Source organism: Panthera tigris, chromosome B4 (assembly GCF_018350195.1).
Source record: "Panthera tigris isolate Pti1 chromosome B4, P.tigris_Pti1_mat1.1, whole genome shotgun sequence".
Lineage (NCBI taxonomy): Eukaryota > Metazoa > Chordata > Mammalia > Carnivora > Felidae > Panthera > Panthera tigris.
The window spans coordinates 117543762-117568884 of NC_056666.1; positions in this window are offsets into that span (position 1 = coordinate 117543762).

The window sequence follows — 25123 nt, forward strand, 5'->3', positions numbered from 1 at the left end:
GTTACAATGCACTTGGTTCTTGTGTTAATATAGTTGTGCTACTCACAAGAATAACATTGAGTATATATAGTATTTGGTGGCTTTCCTCAGATCCAATTTTTGCTTATCCAGTGTAGATACTTTATCCATTCTGGCTATGGACTTAAATAGTACATAAGAAAAACAAATAAAGAACAGCCATTTATCCTATGCTTTAATAAAACTTTTGTTTTAAATTAGGGGGTGAAATTATGGGTATATAATGCTTTACACAAAATAAAAATTAGACTTGGTACCAATAATTTTCAACCTGAAAACCAAACATTTCATTTAGTTCTTGTTGTATGGCATGTTCATTTAGTGAGGCTGCTTGGAAGGTATTTTTAAATTCAGCCACTTAAATCATCATGTCTCACATACTGTCTAGAAGATGCAATGTTTCATTATCAAACAAACATTATGTACTGTGGTTTATGAGTCATTAAAGAAACAGAAGATATGCTGTCACTCCCAAATAATGCTTGTTACTATTATTGATGATATGTCTTCATAGAACCTCTAATCTCAAATAGCATTATAATTGAAATACATAAAATTCCAGTAATGCAGATATTCTAAAGGATTATCATATCCACAGTCCATGCTTTCATTTCTTTAGCAAACATCTATCTAGCATCTACTATGTGCGATACAGTGCTAAGCCCTGAGGACTCAAAAAATAAGTAAGGCCCAAACAAAGCCTTATGCAAATCGATTAGCATTTAGACAAATTTAATTAGACACTATGTTAAGGTCTGTTTTACTTTAACCAGACAAGCAGTTTCTGTACTCTAAAGAAAGTCCTATCATGGCAGAATTAAAAAGAACCTGTTGGGAAGTAGATTAAAAACAAAAAACAAAAGTCAGAAAATGATTTCTGAAAAGCATGTCATTTGGAAGAGACTGAGAGTTCATTCAAAAATATCTCTATATTGTGTTTAAATGTATTTTTAGTCTAAGGTAAGAAAGGGAGAAAATTGGAGGGCATCTCAAATCGGATTTTTTTTCCTTTGGTTATCTTAAAAGCTGTCAAGAAGACTATGCCTGAAAAAACAAAGACCATCATGAGGTTTATATTTAGCCAAGTGATTCATACTATACATGTTGTCATTTCTGTAGCTATTTCAGCTAAGAAAAGAGAATATTGATAGAGTCAAAATAGCCAAAAGGACTATTACAAAGACACTTAATCTGTTTTTTTCTAATAAATGTGAAAGTAATTAGGTTCCTACTGTTAGAGAGAGAGAATTTCTTTAAAAGTTTTTGACGCCACACAGCTCGAAAACTCCAAAGTAACGTATCTATAGTACTGTGCGTGTCTATGCCCCAAAGACTTTGAGACTTTTATCATGAAGACATCATTTATAGTAATATCAAAAAATTGCTTTGTAGGACTCTGTAAGCTTAAGTTAAACTAAGGAAATGTTGAGACAATGATCAATAAAAATCAATACTTAATTATTTAAGATTTTTAAAAATAATCTCTACACCCAGGGCACCTGGGTGGCTCAGTTGAGTGTCCGACTTTGGCTCAGGTCATGATCTCACGGTCCATGAGTTTGATCCCCGAGTTGGGCTCTGTGCTGGCAGCTCAGAGCCTGGAGCCTGCTTCAGATTCTGTGTCTCCCTCTCTCTCTGCCCCTCCCCCACTCATGCTCTGTCTCTTTCAAAAATAAATAAACATAAAAAAAATTTAAAAAAATAATCTCTACAACCAGTGTGGTGCTTGAACCCCAAACCCCAAGATCAAGAATTGCATGCTCTACTGACTGAGCCAGCCAGACATCCCAAATGAACACTTACTTTTAATAAATTTTAGATTGTTTTCCATTTTTATATTTTAAAATGTTCCTCTGACATATGTATAACACTTTAAAATATTAATGTATTTAAAGTAATGTGTTTTACTCATACATACTATAATAGAGGTCTAATTTGCAATGGAAAAATGATAAATGAATAAAAAATTATACTTTGTAATATGTCTTTATCACTAACCATACCTTGGGAAACCCAATGACATGGATCATGAGAACAAAGCTGAGGTATTTTATCTACTCAGTGGAAATTTACCCAAAGTTCAGACTTAGTACCCGGGAGAAAATGAACATTCTTGTAGGTATCTCAATATACAGGAATATTTTTTACAACCCCTTAACATTTACCGAAGTCCCACTATGTGCAGGCATTGCCCTAGGTGTTGGACATTCAACAATGACTAAGACACACTCTCTTATTCCAGGATTTCACTGTCAAGGAAAACACACAAAGTGCAATGTGACAAAGAACAATGGAATGTCTACAGCTTTGTGGGACTGTACCAATCCTTATTCAAATAGAAAGCACTGGAACATTCTCTTTCTGGAATGTCCATATCTTCCTTTTCTGAACTAGCTAATGCTTAATCATGCTTTGGATCTCAGTTGATTTTTTTAAGTTTTTAATTCTAAGTCCAGTATAGTTAATGTACAGTGTAATATTAGTTTCAGGTGTACAATATAGTGATTCAGCAATCTTATGCATTACTCAGTGCTCATCATAAGTGTACTCTTAATCCTCTTCACCTGCTTCACACATCCTCCCACCCACCTCCCCTCTGGTAACCACCAGTTTGTTCTGCGTAGTTAAGAGTCTGAGTCTTGGTTTGTCTCTCTCCTTTGTCCCCTTTGTTCATTTGCTTTGTTTCTTAAATTCCACATATGAGTGAAATCCTATGGTATTTGTCTTTCTCTGACTGACTTACTTCAGTTACCATTATACTCTCTAGCTCCATGCATATTATTGCAGATGGCAAGATTTCATTCTTTTTTATGGCTGAATAATATTCCATCACACACACACACACACACACACACACACACCATCTTCTTTGTTCATCTAGCGATGGACACTTGAGCTGCTTCCATATCTTGACTATTGTAAATAATGCTGCAGTAAAATAAGGATACATATATCCTTTTGAATTAGTGTTTTTATATCCTTTGGGTAAAAACCCAATAGTGTGATTCACTAGATCATAGGTATTTCTATTCTTAATTTGATGAGGAACCTCCATACTGTTTTCCACAGTGGCTGCACCAGTCTGTGTTCCCACCAACAGTGCACAAGGCTCCCTTTTTCTCCACGTCCTCGCCAACACTTGTCGTTTCTTTGGATTTCAGTTTAAATAGTACTCTTCCAGAGACATTTTCTCTGATCCTGTAGCCAAGGATAAGTCCATCTGTTTTATGTTTCCATAGCATCCTATACTTTCTTTCTCCTTTAAAAAAAAAAAATCACAGTACGTCATAATGATTTGTTTGCCCATTTTTCCTGCTACTGCATTTCCTTCACAAAAACAGAGCTTGTGTGTCTTTTGGTTATTGCTATACTTCACATCTAGAGCAGAGATTTCCACATCATAGGCCCCTGGAAGACAGCCTCAGAGGATTTCTGAGCAATTATAACTTACTGAGCCATTTGAACTTGCCCATTTTTACTGAACTCCAGGACCTCACCCTCTGCTCCAGTTCTACCATCTCCTTATCTAGAAACTGATCCTTTATTGCTTGCCTGTGGGGTTCATGCAATTTGTTTTCTTCCCTTCTAAGAAGCACTTTGAAATCTAAACTACTCTTCACAATTTGGACCCAATCCCCTCCCAAGTCTCTCTTCAGCGTGATTGGCCTTTCCGTTGTTACCCCATGTTGGTATCACACAGTTCCCTAGAGGTCTATGTTGAGTTTCAATTGATGATTTCTAGCCAGAATTGATGGTTGTGTAAAGTTACAGTGCTGACAATAAGCTTCACAAACACAGATCCATAAAGAAACATTCTACATCAAAAGGTTTTGTGTTTGAAAGTTTGTTTCTTTTAATATTTAGGTTTAAATATTAATGAAATCGGTATCTGTACAAATTAGATGAGAAAACAAGGGGAGAAAATTGCTTCCTAGATCCCATGAGACAAATCCAGCAAAAGCGTGTGTTTCCTTCCACAACAGGACATGTTTTGAATTCCCCCCCTCATAAATATTTAAATTTGAGGTCTAGCAGCAGTTATTTCTGAACAAGGATGACCAGATTTTTACAATAAGAAGAAAAAGTACATTGGCAATCCAACAGATACCTTGTTCCACTGGAAAAGTACTAAAATATGATTAATTTCACCAAAATGAAACAACCAGGACAACACATTTAGAAAATGCACACATAAGCTCTATAAGGATATATCTGCATACAGGGATATATTTTAAATATGATTCATAATATAAATTCCTTTTATTTGCTATTCTTATTTTTGAAAGTATTTTATTTTTGAAAAGTGCACATTTCAGTTTATATGTTATAATGCCTGTCCTCAAATTATATGGGCTCCTGCCCAATCCTCATTTATAGCTAGGTTTGGACCAATATTGTTCAAAGAGCAAAAATAATTAATGAGAAAAGTTAGTGTAATTCTTAAGGAATTTCTTACTCTAGTCTAGACTTCAGAGTAAGGAGACAATTTAATATCTAAAATAAGTTAATTAGCTTGAATCTTACATTTTCTTAAAATGTTATCTTGTCATCTTTCTTTGAAATCATAAAATGCTAAATATTCAAAAGGAAAGGTTAAAGGAATTGCAATATAATTGTTTTCAAATATCTAATGAGGACACAACCAATTATTCTCATCTCAACTCTATAGAAAAATAAATAAGAGCTTGCATGCTTACACCGACACAGTAAAAAAAAAAAGAAGAGATCTTCTCAGGAGCAGCTGAAATACCAGAAAGATTATCATACAGACTTAGAAATCATTTTTAATATCATCACATATTTTTTTATATCACAAATTTCATATAATGATATAAAACTCAAACATTATGGAACTAATATCATAATATCATAAAAGGTAAATATCACCCCCGAAGGTAGCTATTCTAAAAAGTTAGTTGTATATTTCTTTGCTTTTTTTCTATGTACTCCATTACTATTTTAAAAGGAAATAACTGAGGATAAGAGAATATATTTTCAGTATACACCAACTAATAACTAGTATCCAAAATATGTAAATAATCTCTACATATTTGTAAGAAAAAGCAGAAGCTCCACAGCCCATACTATTAGCCCCTGGTATATTTTCCTTTATGAATGTCTTAGTTCAGAATACAGTAACCTGGGTGGCTTAAATAATAAACATTTATTTCTCACAGTTTTGGAAGCTGGGTAGTCCAAGATCAAGGTGCCAGCAGATCCATTGTCTGGTGAGAGCCCTTCCCACCCCACCCCTACCCCCAGTTTCTAAACAGCTGCCTTCTCACTGTATTCCTCACACAGTGGAGAGTGAGAAGGAGCAAGCTTTCTTATGTCATGTGTCTTCCTCTAAGAGTACTAATCCCATCATGAAGGTCCTATCCTCCTAATTACTTCCCAAAGTCCCCATCTCAAATACCCTCACATTAGGGATTAAGGTTTCAACAAATGAATTTGGGGAGCACACAAACATACGATCCATAACACTGAGCTTTTCATAGGTCTTCAGTTTCTTTTTTTCTACCACTGGATTCAAATCTCAGCTTCATTATTTACTAACTATGCAACTTTAGAAGAATTTCTTTACTTATGCCGTCATTTTGCTCCTGTCCCTTAACCCAGAAACTAGAGATCACTACATTTTCCTCATAGGGTTGTGATTAAAACTAAATGGAACGCCATTAGCAAATGTCTGTATTGCTATAAATGTAAAAATCCTAGATAATAGACTAGTAAATAGAGTCAAGCAATATAACAAATAATTCATTACACACAAGAAGGGTTTATTCCCCAAATACATGCATATATCAATATTAGAAACTTCAGTCCATAATGTGAATACACTTACTATTAGTTGGAGATAATAATAGTATTTACCTAATATAATTGTTTAAGGATTACACAAGATATTTTGTATAATGTTTAGCTTAGTACCTGCAAGTATTAAATTTCAATAAATTTGTTTATTCTTATTCTTACTATTATTATTATACATTATAGGTAAGATAGCATATGAGCATCCAGAGAAACATTGATTTTTTGATAAAAATCTGACAACCCTTCTTGATTTAAATATATGAACTTTTATAATTAAGGTATGAAAAGAAATTTAATAAGATAAAAAAAGCTATGTAAAGATAGCAAGCAATATCATACCCAATAATTAAAAATTAGCAGAATTATAGTTAATCCTAATACCAAGACTATTTGCTATCATAGCTATAATCTAACATTATTCTAGGAACTGTTGCTAATGTAATAAGTCAAGAAAAGTATGAAATACAAATATCTGGAGAAATTCCTTATTTGCCTATGATATATGTTTCTACCTGGAAAACCCTAGAGAGTCAACTACAAGTAAATTTAATAAGGTGGCTTCTGACAAAACAAGATGAATAGCTTTTATTTTTTATCAGCAATAAGCAGTTAGAAATTAGAGTAAAATAAGACTTCTTATCTGCAAAGCAGTTAAGGAAAAACCCTGGCAATAGACTGAACAAGCAATGTGCATGGCCTATGTGGAAGAAAGACTTGGATGCTGTTGAGGTTAAAAAAAAGAAAGAAGATTTAAGTGAAGATGAAAATATGTTATGCTTGGATGGAAATAAAGTTCCTTGGGAAGATACTAACTTTATACAAAGAAATCAATAATTTTAATGAAATTCTAATAGAATTTCTGAGGATATTATGTACTAGATACAACCATAATTAAAAGAATATTATATAACACGAGGAAATTTTCTCAATACAATATGATGTGAGGAAAGTAGGATAGAAAATTATATGCACTGTATGTATTGCTCTGGTATTTTGTAAATTAAAAAACAGGAGCAATGCATATAAAATATCTAGAAAAAAATACCATAAAATTTTAACACTGGAATGGGATGGTGAGGACAGGGATTACTGGTAATATTTTCCTATATTTTTTTTCAATTTTACACAATTGGAATGTCTTACTTTCTGTATTTTTAAAAAAGGTATGCCACAGAAGTAAAAATCTAAGAAAAATATTTTATCAGTGTAAAATAGGCTGATGATGACACTCGTTTTCTGTCATTCACACTTGGGCTCTGCAAAAAACATCATTATCCACACTGTGGCTTTTGTGCAGTGGATAATATATTTAATAATTAACTCTCTGCAGTATGTGAAAATTATGCTTCAATACTAAGTTTTATTTCACATAATAGATTTCGGTAATGTGTTTCATCACACAGTGTAATTAGTTAATGGGGTTATATTCATAAAGACTTGGTCCCACATAGAATTATGTTCCCTTTAAGACTTCTTCCTTTTGAAATTATGCACTCTGCTGTGCTTGGATTACACACACACACACACACACACACACACACACACTCTTTCTCTCTTTTTTCATTCAGATGATCATAATTTGTGGCTTTCAGAGAGTACTTTCTATTTTAACTTCTATTTTATCTTGTAGTGGAAAAACATCAATAGATTGAAAATCTGGTGAGGTTTAGAAATATTAGTAAGGCTGCTAATATTGTGTGTCTAAAACGAGGTAAAAGATAAGTTCTCTTCTAGAAAAAATATAATAAATTAAACTTTTTAAAATGCACTTTTATACATTCTAACACAAATCTTATTCATATAGATATTTTATAATATTCTTATAGAGGATTCATCAAAATATTTTCAACATACCAAAAAAATGAAGCTAATTACTATCATTCTGGTTTCAATGAATGCTTTCTTTCATAGTACAAGACATTAAGAGACTGTCTTCTGGTGGAAAAGAGTGAGAATAAAAACTTGTTGGTCATTGATACAGAAACTACTTTATAGGTTGACATAATGGAATGCTTATATTAGAAGTCAGGTAAACCATATGGAAATATTTTAATAAAGCTTATTTCCCTTCTAGTACTCCGTATTACACTTTCACATATGCTATTGTAAAAATTTCACAATAGTTTCTCACATTTGACATTACTGCAATATTTCAGAAAAAAAGAAAACAATGCTTTAATGCAAAAACACTAAGTAATTGGCCAAATAACAAAGAAAATCGTGGAATTAAGGACCAATGCTCTGCTAATTATAAAGCACAGTGCTTTTGTTCTCCATACTACAAGAATGTCTGTAATACTTCTTCTGAGTTTATGAATGTTAGACTATCTTACATTTTCAGACATTTACATTCACCAGATTCAAATGTCATGCAATTTACACCCCTGGGAAGGGAAAAGTTTATCATTCTCCTCTGCAAGTAAGGAAGATACCCAACCTGAAACCTAGGGATGACCTCTGGCCCCTTGCCTTGCTATCCACATTCAAGACTTTGGTATAGGTCTTGTCAGTTCTGCCTTGAAGTTATCACAGATCCATTATTTCTCTCCATCTCCATTGGCCCCACTTCAAGTCGAGCCCAAATCCCCCTTCCTGGACCAATATAGCATCTGCTAACTGATCCTTCCTTTCTACTTTTGATACTCAGGACAGTCTCTGCAAAGTCGCCAGAGTAATCATGTCAAGCTTAAATTCATACATATCACTTCTCACTCTCACAAAAAAGGCCTTGGTAGCATCCTAGTGCTCTTAAAGTAAGATAATCACATCCAAACTCTTCACCCTGCTTGCAAAGCTCTGCATGACCGGGCTCCGAGCTAGCTCTTCAACCTCCACTTGTGCTACTCACGCGTGGCTCTCCACTCCCCTACCACATGGTCTTGTGCTAATGTCCAGAACACCATAAGCTCTTAGCTGCCTCTAGGCCAACATACTTGATGCTCTCTCCCTGGATTATTCTCCAAATGACCAGCTTCTTATTCAAGTCTTATCCCAAATGTCACTAACTTACAGGGGCCTTCTTTAAGCCCTAAATCTAAGTAGGGCCCCATCCTTTTTATTCTTGACCAAAGCACTCTCTGTATTTCCTTCTCAAACACAACACAATCATCACACTTTCATGTTTTGCTCATTTGCTGTTTCTCCCCTACCAAAAGAATTCAAGCTCAGTGCGAGCAGGGACCTTGATGTCTCATTCATCAGTGTAAACACTTTTCGTGGCACAGTTCTTAAAGGATAGTGGGCTCTCAATAAATATTGAGTGAGTGAGGGGTGCCTGGGTGGCTCAGTCGGCTAAGCGTCTGACTTTTGATTTCAGTTCAGGTCATGATCTCGGGGTTATGAGATCAAGGCCCTTGTGGGGCTCTGTGCTGAGTCTGCTTGGTATTCTCTCTCTCCTCTCTCTGCCTTTCTCCTGCTCACATATATGCTCACACTCAGTCTCTCTCTAAATAAATAAATGAACTTTAAAAAAAACTGAGTGAGTGAACACTTATTTGCATGATAAACACATGAAAGCTGTATAGAAAATTTGACACCCACTCTCTCAAATGTTTCTAATTTCTCATGTGAGTTTCAGTGATACAAAAAGCAAATTATGAGCCAGAAGATAGGACAGTATTCCACTCTTCTCTAAGACAAGACTTAGGAAAATTGGCTTATGAAATATTCAAAGAAAAGCAAAATTTTAGTTAATCTAACTCAGAAGGAAATCTGGTATTAGTTTAATTGCTGTAATTGTAGTGAATGTCACTTTAAAAAGATACCTTGGTTAAATGGATATTGTTAACATTAATATAATAATTTCTTTTGATAATTAGTTTTTTGAGGCCTGTGGTTAGGAAATCTTTCAGTTTTCTAATTAGTTTTGGTTTTTGTCTGTTATTGGTTTGATTGTTTGTTGTTGTTTTCCTGGAGAGTTAATTACATTTCACAGTACTTGGAGTAGACAATACATAATCTCTTGTATCCAGCTCCAGACTTAACTTTTCATTTGCTATTATTGTTATCCTACGCTGATTTTTTTCTGCTTTGGGTCATCTTAAACTGTGATTTCAAAGTAAAATCCAGTTACTGGACTATGTAAACTCTAAGAGGGAAGTATAACCTGCCAGAAGTTTAATACTTTATTTTCAGAACCAGGCATTCATTCTGCTCCTACTGTATGTATGCTTCTAGCAAAGAGTAAAAATAATAACAAGTAACTGGAGGAAAATAGTGTCTTTATATCCCGCCATGTTTTAAATAGGCGTCTTCAGAGATATAACTCCTTAAAAAGAGCTTATCTAATCTGAATTAAAAACATAAAGGGATTTCTTATGAATGGACTGACTTGCCTTGAAGTTGATATGCCAGGATTAATTATTAAAATAACCTTTATTTTGTAAGTTAAATTACTCCAAAACAAATAGAAAGAAGAAATGAAATTAGGCAGGCAGTTTGCCACCTAAAAAAAAAAAAAAAAGCAAAACATTAAATTGCACGCAGCATCTTTCCACCACATCTTTCTTTTACACCATTATTCAGAAACCTGGGAGTAGGGCTTTGTTCACAGGCCAGCAGTAAATATATTGGCTATAATGTCGATGAACTTTAAAGCAAGCTCACCAAAATAGAACTCATTATTCTTTGAAGCACATCACTATTGGCATATGGTACATTCATTTCATGACTTTTCATTGTGTAAGTGGATTATATTTCTCAAAATAATTCTATTTTTTTTAATGCCTAAACAGGCGTGCATTTTTATTTACTGCAGCTCTGAGAAGCTGTGTGTGGAGCGACGCATCTTTAACTAAATATAAATTTTGTCCTTGGTGACAAGCTAATACATATTACACCAGGGAATTTGGTATAGATTGATTCCTGTTTGTGGGTGAGAATAATACTAGCACATTTATTCTATAAGTTCATGGGGAAAGGGGATAAAGAAAAGATGGATTTTTGGAGTGGTTCTAATTACAAACAGATTATAACATTGACATTCTATGATGGTAATGGAGAAGAATATGTTCCAATTACGAGTTGATAAAAAATGGTGGATTAGGGACCAGTCATCTGGTGAATATGTTGGAGGCAAGCATGATTTACAAGGAGATGGTTTAGTGTTTGTTGAGTTTTCCTAGATTAGGCACAGCCTGAAATCAAGACAATGGTCTGAATAGTTCTCTGTCAGACTTGAGACCTGGGATTGATCAGAATCTGCTGGTCATTTCGATGAAAGCAGAATGGAAGTGTATTTGTTCCGTGGGGCATGTGTACTTCTGCAAGACAATAATAGCTGGAAAATCACATTTTGGGGCATAGGAAATACATAAAACATAAAAACATCATTTCTTTTTTTCATCTTGGACCCAGGTCATCAACAAACATATGGTTTTGTCTTTTTTTCCATCCTATACACAATACTATAAAGATTCAAAATGAACATGACTAAGATACATCAGGCGTAAGGGTAAGGTTATAGGGCAAAAGGTATGATGGTAATGTAAACAAATGTGCATTTTTGCTATTTTTAGTCCTGATATGTGGATATTAAGCATTGTTTTTCCTTGTAGAGATACTGAGTTGCCAAATTCTCATTTGGCAGAAGACTATATAAAACATATCTTTTCGTCTATTACATTTAAAAGAGCTATCTGTTTTTCTGTCTTAAAATTACTTATTACATAAACCACTTTAAACATTTTCTTGTCCCCTTTTTCTCAAATGATTCCAATGTCATTCACTACATATATCCCCAGATACAACTTGGTAGTTCAAATTTCTACTTACATTTATTTTTAAAATCACTAATATTTGACATTTCTTATTAGGTCCCTGACTTTGAGACTCAGTGATCCTATATGAGGCTCACACTGGGGACTTAGTATTTGCCCCAAATTTCTGTTTTGTTTTCTTGTTTGTGTCAACTTAATTAAGCAAAACAAGAAGTGAAACTTAGGACCAAAGTTTCCAAACTCTTAACTTGACAAGTAGTCTTTGTCTCTCTCAAGCATAATAAATAAGTAAATGAAGACATGAGTTAGAAAAGGTTAAAAGCAAATGATAGCTGCATTTAAGAATAAAGGTCAGCTATCAGTTTATGGCAGCAACTTACACATCATGACTGCTGTTTCTGCAATCCCCTTCCTGGGGCAGGTATACGCTTTTGATGGCTGTTCTGAATTAATCAAATTGTCTCTACACTTCAAATATTAAAAACTTCAGTACCTGCAATTTCTTGTGAATTGTAAATCTACTAATCTAGTTAATTCTCCTAAATTTAATGGTTACATCTCAGTATATGTGTATATGTGAAAATTCCCATAATGGTTTTGCAAAGAAAATTTTAAAATCATTTTGTAATTTCACCCTATGATAAGGTAATGATAACTATATAAGCTAATATTTGTTGCACTTACCCATGCAAGCAGGTCTATTTTATAGTCATCATCTCATTTGATTTTCTTAACTGCCCTATAAAGTGTGTGGAACAAGCGGGATTTATGGGGTATCATCATAAGCATTTTTTGTTTGTCTCCCAATGTTTTTAAAAACTATGTGTAGTGAGAAAGTTCTTTTTATCCCACTGGGAAACATGGTCAGCCTCATAATTTCCTTGGCTTTCCTTAAGGTTTAAATAAATAAATAAACAAACAAACAAGCAAACTCCTATAGTTATTTAAGCCAAAAAACACAATTACCTTTTTTAGTATCTAATTTACAAGGAATATTTAAAGTAAAAGTTACTTCTTCCTGAGCACCTAAATCCCATGTCATATTTTTAGCATTCTTATTCAGGCCTACTTGCCAATTTACATAGTCTTACAGGACAGATTCTGTTAAGATCTCTACCTCGAAACACCCATGCCTTCCTTTAAAAGATAGCTTGGACCCACTACTTATTAGATACAAAAGGATAGTTATAAGGTATGTATAAGATAGAATAACAGCATAATGAACCCGTATATACTCAATATCCAGTTTAAGAAATAGAATATTCTGTGCACCTTCCTAATTCCATTATGCCAATGCATCTTTGCATTCATTTTATAATATTTCATTGTATGAACTTACTGTGATTTATCCATTTTACTTCTGATGGGCATTGTGCTTTTAAATTACATTTCCATGACTATTAATGAGGTTGAACAACTTTTCATATATTTATTGTTCATTCCTATTACCACCTCTTTTATCTTTTGCATATTTTTCTACTGTTTGCCCTTCTCTAACTGATTTTTAGGAGTTGTCTCTCCATCTCTCTGTTATAGATATAGATGATATAGATTGATGATATAGATAGATATATAGATATAGGTATAGATATAGGTATAGATATAGATATAGATTAGATATAGATAGATATCCTGGTCCCTAGTCCACTGAATGTCACAACAGTTAATGTTTTCCTTGTCTTTTCATTTTCTTTTTGGCCATTTTTGATGAAAAGAAGTTCTTAAATTTAATACAATCAAATATATCAATTTCTTTTATGCTTTATATTTTAAAATTTTTATTTAAGGATCTTTATTCATCCCAAGATTGCAGGTATATGTTTTTATATTTCTCCTAAAGGTTTTATAGCTTTGCCTTTCATATTTGTCTATAATCAAATTGATTTTTACATGTGATATGGTATAAAAACTCTCTAAGCACCGTTTATTGCAAGATCCATTCTTACCTCACTGTTCTGTAGTTTTATATCTATCATTAGATTTCTTTTTTATGTTTGTTTATTTTTGAGAGAGAGAGAGAGAGAGAGAGAGAGTACAAGCAGGGAAGGGACAGAGAGAAAAAGGGAGACACAGAATCCGAAGCAGGCTCCAGGCTCTGAGCTGTCATCACAGAGCCCCATGTAGGGCTTGAACCCATGAAGCATGAGATCAAGACCTGAGCCGAAGTTGGACACAAAGGACTGAGCTACCCAAGTGCCCATCTATCATAGATTTCTATATATCTGTGAGTCTGCTTGAGGAGTTCTATATAAAACCCCAATTGTCTTTCCTTGTAATAATGACACTGTATCTTAATAAGTACAGCTACATAATAAGTTTCGACATTTTGTTAGCCACCACATTCCCATGTAGTTCTTCTCCAACAGGAATATTGTGACTATTCTTGGATTGTTGCTCTTCCATATGGATTTTATAACCAGCATGTCCCAGTTCACATATCCCACAAAATAAAACAACAAAAGTCCTGTCCAATTGTGACTGTGATTACCTTAATTCCGTATATGGAGTCAGGCATCACTGACATCTTCACGGCTTAGTGATATGTCTCGGTATCAGCATGACGAGTCTTTCCTTCTTAACTGTGTTTTTTCACATTGCTTTGATTATTTGGGGGTATATTTAACTTTCCATATAAATTTTAGACTAAGTTTACTGAGTTCTTCAAGACATTCGACAGAGATTTGATTGGGATTGCATTTGTATGGATTAATTTGGAGGAGAATTTACATCTTCATAAGGGATGGTAACACACAAGAGCATAAAATGTCTCTTCACTTATTCAGAACATTTTCTCTCTCTTTGTTCAAGTTTTAAGGTTGTCTCCATGTAAGTCTTATGTATTCCTGTTGAAGATTCTTTATACTTATTGCTTAGTGGCTCATTTTTATTTTAATTAATTTTTCTGGTTGCTTACTGCTTTTGTATAATCTGCTACTAAACTAAATGTACTCTGGTCTTGTATTTAGCCACCTTGCTAAACTTTCTTATTAGTCTCAATAGTTTGTCAGGTTCGATTATTATTTCTAAAACCTTCCCTCCCATTCTCATTTCTTTTATTTCTTTTTCTTTCCTGACAACATTGGCCAGAACCTTCAGTGTTATGTTGAATAAGTAGTGATGTTGGTCTCACATGAAGCACTCATAGTCCTTTTCTCTGGGCTTAGGTACAGGAGTAGGGGTAGTGATACCCACAGAACATTAGCAGGTTTATTCAAGGTTTTATAGCTTACAGTAGCTGGATCTGTGACACAAACCTGCATCATTTAATTCCAAAGACTTTGATCTCTGTGCTGTATTTATAATAAACACTACAATTTAATTCACTTTGATAAATATATATTGATGACCTATTGTTACAAAATAAATATTATACCAAATCACAGTGGTTTCTGCCTGAAATCTGTGTTATCATTCCATGGGAAACACATTTACTTTTTTTAAAAAAATAATATAATATGCTACTTGATCTCATTAACTCCCTCAACAAATTAAAAACGTACCTTGGAATGTTCTCAACAAGGAAGCTCCTCAAGTAGATTTGTAGCCAGTAGATGGAATAGGAACACTGTCATTTTTCAAAGTACTAAATTATCCAAGTGAAATCATAACATCAGTTCTATAAAAAATGCTTTACTCTTAACTTGAATAGTAGACCTTAAAAGTTAAGTTAGTCATTTCAAGTTTGCCCTTCCTTCAGAGTAGTACTTGATTATTTACAAGGAGTAGGTCATGCCTTTGAAAGTAGACTCTAAGAGAAAATAGACCTTCTTTCTTTTTTCATTTTTCTGGTGACTGCACAAATGAAGGACCTCATTAATCAAGATGATTCCATTGAAAATTTGGCATCAGACACATGTCACCATTCAGTTGTCATTTTTACCTCTCTGTGGTCTATTTCAGTTTAGTTCACTTGCAAAACAAGTTTTATCCCTTTATACCCAATCAAAAATCCAATTGTTTTTCTTCAAGTGTTTGAAAAGTATTATAGGCTGGAAATGCATTCAATGAACATGTATTAAACACCAACTAGGCCCCACATGGCATCTCAGGATATGGACAAAGATGTAAACATCTTTCTCACATATCTCCAATGCCAGAGGGGAGAAAGAAAGTAATTAGAGAGTTCCAACAGCAAGGGATAAGAGCTGTAATCAAGGCCTGTTGTGGTGTTTTGAGAATATAGATTGCTAATGTGCTGAATATCTAGTACTACATAATATCATTTCAAATTTAACGATTTAAAAACAGCACATATTTATTTCTGCCAGTTCCCGTGGTTCAGGTGTTTGCGCCAACCCTAGCTGGGTTCTCTCTGGAGTCTTACAAGGCTGCAATCAAGATGTCAGCTGGATCTGTGGTCTCATCTGAGGCTTGACTGTGGAAGAAACTCTTCCAAGTTCACATGATTGTGGAGAGCACTCAGTTCTTGGTCGGCTGCTATAATGGTGGCCACAATTTCTTGCCAAGTGACAACTAGAGGATATTCCTTGCCACATGGCACTCCATCATTGCAGCATGGACGGAGAATTTGTTCGAGAATAGAGTTTGGCAAAAGGGAGCATCAGGAGGATAAGGGGGAATTTTTACTGTTTATCAGAGCACCTTGACTGGGTGAGAGGCAAATAAAGCCAGAAAAGAAAAGGGACTAGAAGAATTGGCAGAGCATCAGAAAAAAAAAAAAAAAAAAATGGGAAGCTCATTATCTTCTAACCACATAGGGAATAAAATCCAAAGCCTTCACCAATACCCGCAAAGTCCTACACAATCTTGCTCTGGCTTCCTCTCTGAAAGTCCAAGCTGTACCTTGACTAGTGTAATAAGTATGTTCCTGCAGCATGGTGTCGGCTGTTGTTGTTGCCTCTCCCCAGACCACACTTCCTCAAGGTGTCTATCCGGCCCCCTCACCTCATTCAATTTCATCTTTTACCATTGCCTTCTTAGCGTGGCCATCCTTGACCTCCTTATCTAAAACAGCACACCTTTTCATTTTCCACCCCTTACTGAAATTTCATTCTTAGTAATTATCATCATTAGACACTATGTTATATACTTATTGTCTCTTTATTTTCTGTCTCTACCCCTAGACTATAAGTGCCAAGAGGACAAAGACTTTACAACATCTTTGATTAAATAATTCTTTCATATATTTAAAAAATCAAATGATTTTAGTGTACATTGAAAAGCCTTTCAGTCCCATAACCATTCAGTTACCAATCTCTGGAAGATGGCCACATTTATGAAATTCTTGTGTATCTTTCCAGGTTCCTCATGTAAACATATACAAATAGTATATATATGCTTATCTTCCTTCTTCTTTTATGCAAAAAAGGACATATATTAAACATACCATTGGGCTCGTTGCTCTTCCATTGCAGACCTCCCCTAGAAGTGCTTTGAGAAAGTCCTCATTTTACTTTTGCTTTTGAGATTTAGACTTTTGGGATTGTTTGATTCACAGCTCATAGTGTTCTGTTATATAACTATACCATAGTTTATTGGACTTTGGGGTGTTTTCTATTTTTCCTATTAAAAAAATAACTTTCTACATATATTATTTTATCTGCATGCAAGGATAGCCATAGACTAAATTCCCCAAAGTGATGCAATGGTTACATACCTTTATAATTTCGATAGATAATGCCAAATTGCTCCCCATAGGGACTGTACCAATTTACAATCCCACCAGCCATGTGTAAAAATGCTGTTTCCCCACAGTATTGCCAACAGTGAGCTTTTTGCCACTCTGAAAGGTGAAAAATGGTATCTTGTAGTGTTTGGTTTGCATCTCTCTGATTATGAGTGAAGTGGAGCTTCCTTTCTTCTGTAAAAGTTTTTAAAAACATATTTATATGCATTTTTCTTTTCTACGAATTGTCCTTTTCTTCTATGGAAAGGACTTTGTCTATTTCATCACTGTATACTCATGTCTTAGAACAGTATCTGATCTATAGTAGACTCTTTAAGTATTTGCTCAGTTAATCAGTGAATGACAACAATAAGGGCAAAATGCTGGGCTAAAGAATTGAAGGAAATATGAAGTGAAAGAATGAAGGGGAAACCTTCATAACTGCAGAGGTGGAGCCGTTTGAAATGATGCCGTGCTCCTGAGTGACACAATGGCAGCAAGTCCAGAGCCATAGACATCCTTGAAACAGAAATGTGACACCTCATCAGCATAGATGAAGATATGAAATGAAGCATCACACTGTGATCTGTTCTTGGCAGAATATGTATCCTTGAGTCTGCCAAAGGATGCAGATAAAAATGATGCTGTGACTCTAATTGGGCATCCAGTAGTCTACTTCCAGGATGATCCTCTGGGCACCCAGACCTGCCTGCTTTGGATCTAAACATACTCCTCATTCTGTGTCCGATTCAGCTACCTTGGTTTATTAGCACCAATAATAATGAGTGAAGCTCCTTACCTTCCACTTACTGTTGTTCAGATTAATTATCTCTAATCAACTCCCTCTTGGACTTGGAGTTCTAGGACCTGTCCCTCTCTCTGCCATTGGCCCAAAAGACTCAGATGTTGGATACAGAGAATAAGTTTTCTTCTCTTCCTTGCTCTTATCTTTCAGCAGCAAATGAAATCATTTTTAATTACTAAAGCCATCTTCTGGCAAATTCCTCTCTCTCAAAAATGAAGACAGCTGTCACGGAAAATGATTTCCTAAAATCAGATGCCTCTTTAACTGGAGGATAACAATCTCTAAAATGGAAGTGGATCCATCAAGACTTTGGGGAACAACTTATAATCTGTTTTTGAACTTTTGTAATAGTGTCATTGTGTTGTTTAATAGGTATATCTTTTCTTCACTCGTTATACTATGAAAAACAGCTCTCTTACTATAAATTTAATTGAATTTAACAAGAATTTATTGAGCACCTAGTAATGTTCCCAACATTGTTCTAAAAGCTGTGGGGAAAAGGATGAAATATATGATATACCCTCGCCCTCAAGGATTGTAGGATTTTAGCAAGAAACAATATGTATACAAATAATCCAATTAGCCTGGAAGCCAACAGAGTGCAAACATGGAAAAGTAGAGAATAAGTCAACTGGATATAAATTATGCTGCAGATACATGAGAGCATTCACCCATACTGATCAAGTCAAACTCGTCCTTTCTTTAGGACTTCTGTCCAGAAAGCACTATCTCTAAGCCATGGCATGACTGGCTTTTATTTTTGATCTCTCAAGACTCAATAAAGCCTTCTGTATTGACCAATTTAAATCGCCCATATCTCTCCAGCCCCAATAGCACTTTCTTTTTTTTTTAATTTTATTCATACCATTTCAGTCTCTGCAATTATCTCCTTCATTTATTTGTTTACTTGCCCACTGTCTTCCTTCTCCCACCAAATGGAAACTCCATTATAGGCATTTTGTTCTATTCCCAGCAATAATTCCCGAGGACCATACCAGTGCCGAACACACCATAGGGCTCAATAAATCCTTAAATAAATGAAACAAGTGGACAAAATGGATGGGACTGACACTAAGGAATAAGGAGAAGAAACCAAATTATGCTGGTGTTGCTAGTATGGCTTTATGGATGTGGTAGGATGTTAGGTAGTATCTGAAGAATAGAGGACATTTCAACTGAAGAGGGGAAAAAAGATACTGGCTGATTATCCAGTTAGCTGGTAGGTGTCTTGCTGGAGAAAAGATTTAGTAGGCTTTTAGAATTGTTTCTTTCTACCATAGAGATGTGTCAAAACCGACATAATCCACTCCCAGGGGGGACAGCTGTGCTTTTCAAAGCACTGTACGTTGAAGAGATTCCTGAATTGTAAGGAAGAAGGGCTCCTGTGGCCACCGATAATCCATAAAAGCTCATCAGGATGCTTTATTTTTGCCAATGACAGAACCTCCTTCAAGGTTCAAAAGTATACTTAATATTATTAGAGGATACTAGCCCAAGAAGAAACTTCAAGACTTCAAAACAAGGAGTTTGAAGGAAATTAAATGTCATGTCTCAGGAGATAATGTGGCAATGTAATTAGTATATTTCATGGAACTTACTTTCAAAGAGGTGGTCAAGCTCTATTGCCCATGAAATAACCTAGAGACACTGTTCTCTTTTTTCCCCTTCCAATCCAGCCAATCATTAGATTTCATGAAATCCACCCTCTTATAAATCCTTTGAATCTGTTCATTCCATGCTCTTCCCAATGCTACTTCCTTAGTGTAACTCTCCATGGCTCTCACTTGGCTGCTGCCATAGCCTTGGAACTCCCTGCCTCACCTTGACTCTTCCAATCTAGCCTCCACACTGCAGCAGAGTAACTTCTAAAAAGCAAACCTGACCACATCACACCCCTGCTTAAACCTGTTAAGGTCTTCCTGTTAGCCTGTGGAAGAATTCCAAACTCCAAATCATAATATTCAAGCCTGTTAATATTATGTATACATTTTTTCTCCTGCCAAACTCTCACCATCTCTCACTATTCCCCATCCTTAGCCACTTGTACCTGTCATTCTAGGTATATGGAGTTGCTTTTTGGTCCCTAAGCAAGCAGGGCTATTTCTTTCTTTCTTTCTTTTTTTTTTTTTTTTTTTTTTTATGAATATAACTCATTGTCAAATTGCTTACATACAACACCCAGTGCTCATCCCAAAAAGTGCCCTCCTCAATGCCCATCACCTATTTTCCCCTCTCCCCCACCCCCCATCAACCCTCAGTTTCTTCTTTGCATTTAAGAGTCCTTGCGGTTTGCCTCTCTCCCTCTCTTTTCGTAACTATTTTTCCCCCTTCCCTTCCCCCTTGGTCTTCTGTTAAGTTTCTCAAGATCCACATATGAGTGAAAACATGATATCTGTCCTTCTCTGACTGACTTATTTCACTGAGCATAATACCTTCCATTTCCATCCTTGTCGAAGCAGCACTATTTCTTGATTCTGAGCATATGCTCTTTCACCCTGTTGACCCTATCCCACCATTCCACTCAAGCTCTTAGCCAAGCAACTTGTTCTGTGTCACTGAGGCCTCAACGTTGACTGCCTAGGTGCTCTGGGAAGCTTTTCTTGGTGCTCTCAACACATGTCAGCTATTCACAGTGCCTCCCTCCTCTGTACTCCCATAATACTCTATACTTCCTGCTATTGTGCTTACCACACTCTTATACTCTGTCTTTTTTTTTTTTTTTTAGATTTTTCTTTTAACGTTTATTTTTGAGACAGAGAGAGACAGAGCATGAACGGGGGAGGGACAGAGAGAGAGGGAGACACAGAATCGGAAGCAGGCTCCAGGCTCTGAGCCATCAGCCCAGAGCCCGACGCGGGGCTCAAACTCACGGACCGCGAGATCGTGACCTGAGCTGAAGTCGGACGCTCAACCGACTGAGCCACCCAGGCGCCCCACTTATACTCTGTCTTAATTATTGTTTTCTTCCTTGATTCTCCCAATAGCCTGGGAGATTCTTAAGATGAGGATAGATAGCCCTATTCATCTTTGTAGCCACAACATCTCACACAAATCTGTCATGGTTCTAATGTATGCCTAACGCTTGTTAACTTCCAAAATAGGATACCCACCTCAAAAGACAAGAAGAAATTCATTATAAAAGTCATGTTGGCCAGAAATGAATAGCTGTAATCTTGTAGTATCAGTCAAGAAAGTGTGGGGCATGGGGGCGGGGGGGTAGCATTGAGTATAAACGCCTGGTTTTGAGTTCTGGTCTTGAGTCATGGGTATGAGTTCAGTGTTGCAAAGGAGCTGCAGACACAGCCAAGAATGGTTTAAATTCTTATTTGCCAAGCTAGGCAGCAGCTGGTGCCTGGCACAAGAGGGAAAGTGTTGCCATATCACTGAACAGCAGTAGTGGGATGGCCACTGAGCCAGCAGCCTGAACACTCTTCCCTGGGCCAGAATGGGGCTGCAGGGAACGGGGGCTGCTCAGCAAGTGTCAGCTGGAGAAGGCAGCAGAGCCCATGACGGCAGACTGGCAGGAGAACTGCTTCTCCAGACCAAACCAGTTAATTAAGACAAATAGGGCACAAGGCCAATCTGGATGGCTAAATACCTGAAATTTTAAAGTTACCTAAACAAGCACACTGTTTAAATTTTTTTTAATGTTTTTATTTTTGAGACAGAGAGAGACAGAGCATGAACGGGAGAGGGTCAGAGAGAGAGGGAGACACAGAATCCGAAACAGGCTCAAGGCTCTGAGCTGTCAGCACAGAGCCCGACGCGGGGCTCGAACCCACGGACGGTGAGATCATGACCTGAGCCAAAGTCGGACGCTTAACCGACAGAGCCACCCAGGTGCCCTACAAACACACTGTTTATAATTTTTCCCATGTAAAGAACCTCAAAACCTCTCCTTTGCTTACCTCCACCTACCCCCAGCCAGTCACCGAGCTTTGATGATGATATCTGATAAATGTCTTCAGACATCCCTTGCCTCCTCCATTCCCTGCCACAACTGCTACTCAGACCTTTGTCATTTTAATCTTGACAGTTCTTAACAGCCTATGAACAGATTTCTGTGTCCCCAAACAATCCCTTTCCATGTATCCTCTAAACTCCTGGAATCTATATTTCTATAGAAATCAAACAAGGTCATGTCCCCTCCCTTCTTAAGGACATTTTTGAGCATCTAACTGCTGGCAAAATAAAGTCCAACTGTTTAGAATTGTTAGAAATTGTACCCTGATTTTGTCATTGGTAAAACTGGATAGTAGTACTTACCTCATGGCACTCTGAGGATTAAAGATTCCAGTATCCACTAAGCTTTAGAATTGTGTCTGGCACAGGGTAAGGACTATATAAATGTTAGTTATTATTAATATTATCATTTTTATTAGAATGGCCTCCACGATTTCTTATGATCTAATTTAGTGTAATTAGAGAGACAGTAGATTATATGTCAGTGCAGACACAAAAGTCAGACTTATCTGGATTCAAACCAAGACACTAGCTGTGCGACCTTAGGCAAAATACTCCTTTAAGTCTTCATTTCCTCTTATGCAAAATAAGAGTGATAGTAGTTAATATTATTACCTCAATAAGTCATTTTGATGAATGTAATGCGCAAAGAGGAGTTGGCTAAGATGATCAAGAAATAGGTATCTAAACATTAAGAGGAGGGCCAGGAAGAAATACTCTTCTAAATGCCAAAGAAAAATAAAGGAGAATATGTTCGAACGTTGTAAACGCTCCAGGAGAACCAAGCTGAACGAAGTTTGGAAAGAAGCCTTAGATTCGGCAAATAGGGAATTGTAATGACCTCAACAAGAGCAGGGTCAGAGAAGTGAATAAGATGGAAAGCAATCGCAGCAGCTCGGAGAAATGAAAGTGTAGCAAGCAGTGCATTTGGAAAAAGTATCTGTGAAGTTTCCCTGAGAGCCACAGATGTACATGAAAGCTGAATCCCAGAATTTCAGGCTCAGGACCCGCCATTGCCTAAGAGACGCGAGCAATATTCATGACAGCATTACTGTGTGCCACCCCTTGGCTTAAGTGCTTGCAATAGATTCTAATAATCTCATCTTCACAACAAACCTAATGTTCCCATTTTAAAGAAGGGGAAACTGAGGCTAGTTAGCAGCAGAGCTAGGATTCAAGCCCAGTTAGTCTGGCTCCCGACATGGTGTATCTGCTTTTATGTTACACCCCTCAATTCAATTCAATGAACAAAAACTTTTTGAGTGACTATCTAGTGCCAGAGTCCATTCAAGTCTCTTGGGGATGCACCAGAGAGTAAAAAAGACAAAGACATATCTTTTACACATCAAAGCTTTAAAAGTATTTCTGGCGTAGGGTGCCTGGGTGGCTTAGTCAGCTAAACGTCTGACTTTTGATTTCAACTCAGGTCACAATCTCAGGGTTCGCGAGATTGAGCTCCGCATCGGGCTCTGTGCTAACAGTGTGTGCCCTGCTTGGGATTCTCTCTCTCCCTCCCTCTGCCCCTACCCCACTCTCTCCCCCCACTTCTCTCTGTCAAAATAAACACATAAATCTTAAGAAATTAAATGATGTCTGGCTTAAAGGGCCCTATTCTACTCTTATATTTTCAGTGTCATTGGGTGTGGGCAACATGCTAAGAATGTACTATTACATACAAGGATGGCCAATTTTCCTACCTGAGGAAGGTGCCTAAAATTGTCTCAGATGCCACAGCCCTTTGGTAATTTGTTACCCCATTAGCTATTTAAGACAAAAGTATGTATTATAAATGGTTTGCTGTGTAGGGACAGTGACAGGCAGGGACTTACTCCCTAGGGACTGGAGTCCTTTCTCAGAAAATCTGCTTCTTTGGGGCACCTGGGTGGCTCAGTCGGTTAAGCGTCCAACTTCAGCTCAGGTCATGATCTCACGGTCTGTGAGTTCGAGCCCCGTGTCAGGCTCTGTGCTGACAGCTCAGAGCCTGGAGCCTGCTTCAGATTCTGTGTCTCCCTCTCTCTCTCTGACCCTCTCCCCTTCATGCTCTGTCTCTCTCTGTCTCAAAAATAAATAAACATTAAAAAAATTAAAAAAAAAAAAAAAAAAGAGGGTCTCCTGGGTGGCTCAGTCGGTTAAGCGTCCAACTTCGGCTCAGGTCATGATCTCTCAGTTCGTGAGTTCAAGCCCCGCGTCGGGCTCTGTGCTGACAGCTCAGAGCCTGGAGCCTACTTCGGATTCTGTGTCTCCCTCTCTCTCTGACCCTCCCCTGTTCATGCTTTGTCTCTCTCTGTCTCAAAAATAAATAAACATTAAAAAAATTTTTTTTTAAAAAGAAAGAAAAGAAAAAGAAAATCTGCTTCTTTGACTGTACCCGGGAGATAGCTTCTATCTCTCCATTGTACCACCTCCAATAACTTTGATCTGACTGTGCTCCCACTGCAGCAAATGACTTCAGTCTTCTCTTGGAATAGCAGCTTGGTTGCTCAAGGACAAGTTCTCTTCAGTCTTTTGGTGCTCCCCTCCTAAAGTCTGACAGTTTCGATTTGGTGGGGGAGTAGTGTTTTGTTTTGATTTTTTCAGTTAGAAGTTAAGTCAACATCTAGCCCTTTCAAAACTTCTTTATGAAGACTGATTTCTTTTTATACCCCAGGAATTATAGTCCATTCTTCCCTTAAGTCCCCACTGTAACTTTTATTCAACTTACTCTTCCCCTGTGAGCAGATACAGGATAGTCTTTTGATCCATGGAAACTAGGATGATGACTGACACATAGTAGCTTAGAATTTAATAAATTATAAAGGAAGCTATATCGTGGCCATCACATCATAATTCTCACTAAATGGTGTCTCTTGAGTGTATGAATAAATGAATGAACAAATGAATGAACAAATAAAACATAGCTGCTGGATGATCCCATCAGGGACAAAAAAACGTAAGCTGCTAGAATTTCCAAGGAAGAGCTGGTGGGCGGTATGTTTTAAAATCAGTAGTAGGATCTGGTTCTTTTTGATGTCTAAGAGAAAAGAGAAAATTATCATCCAACTTGAAAAGCAACTACTTTGCATAATGATTTTATTAATATTATGAGTGACGCTGGGCCCATTTGTTGTAAAATGACAACCATTTCACAGAAATTGCTTGGGGCCAGTTTGGGGATGAAAAGTGCTCCTTTTCAATGTGTTC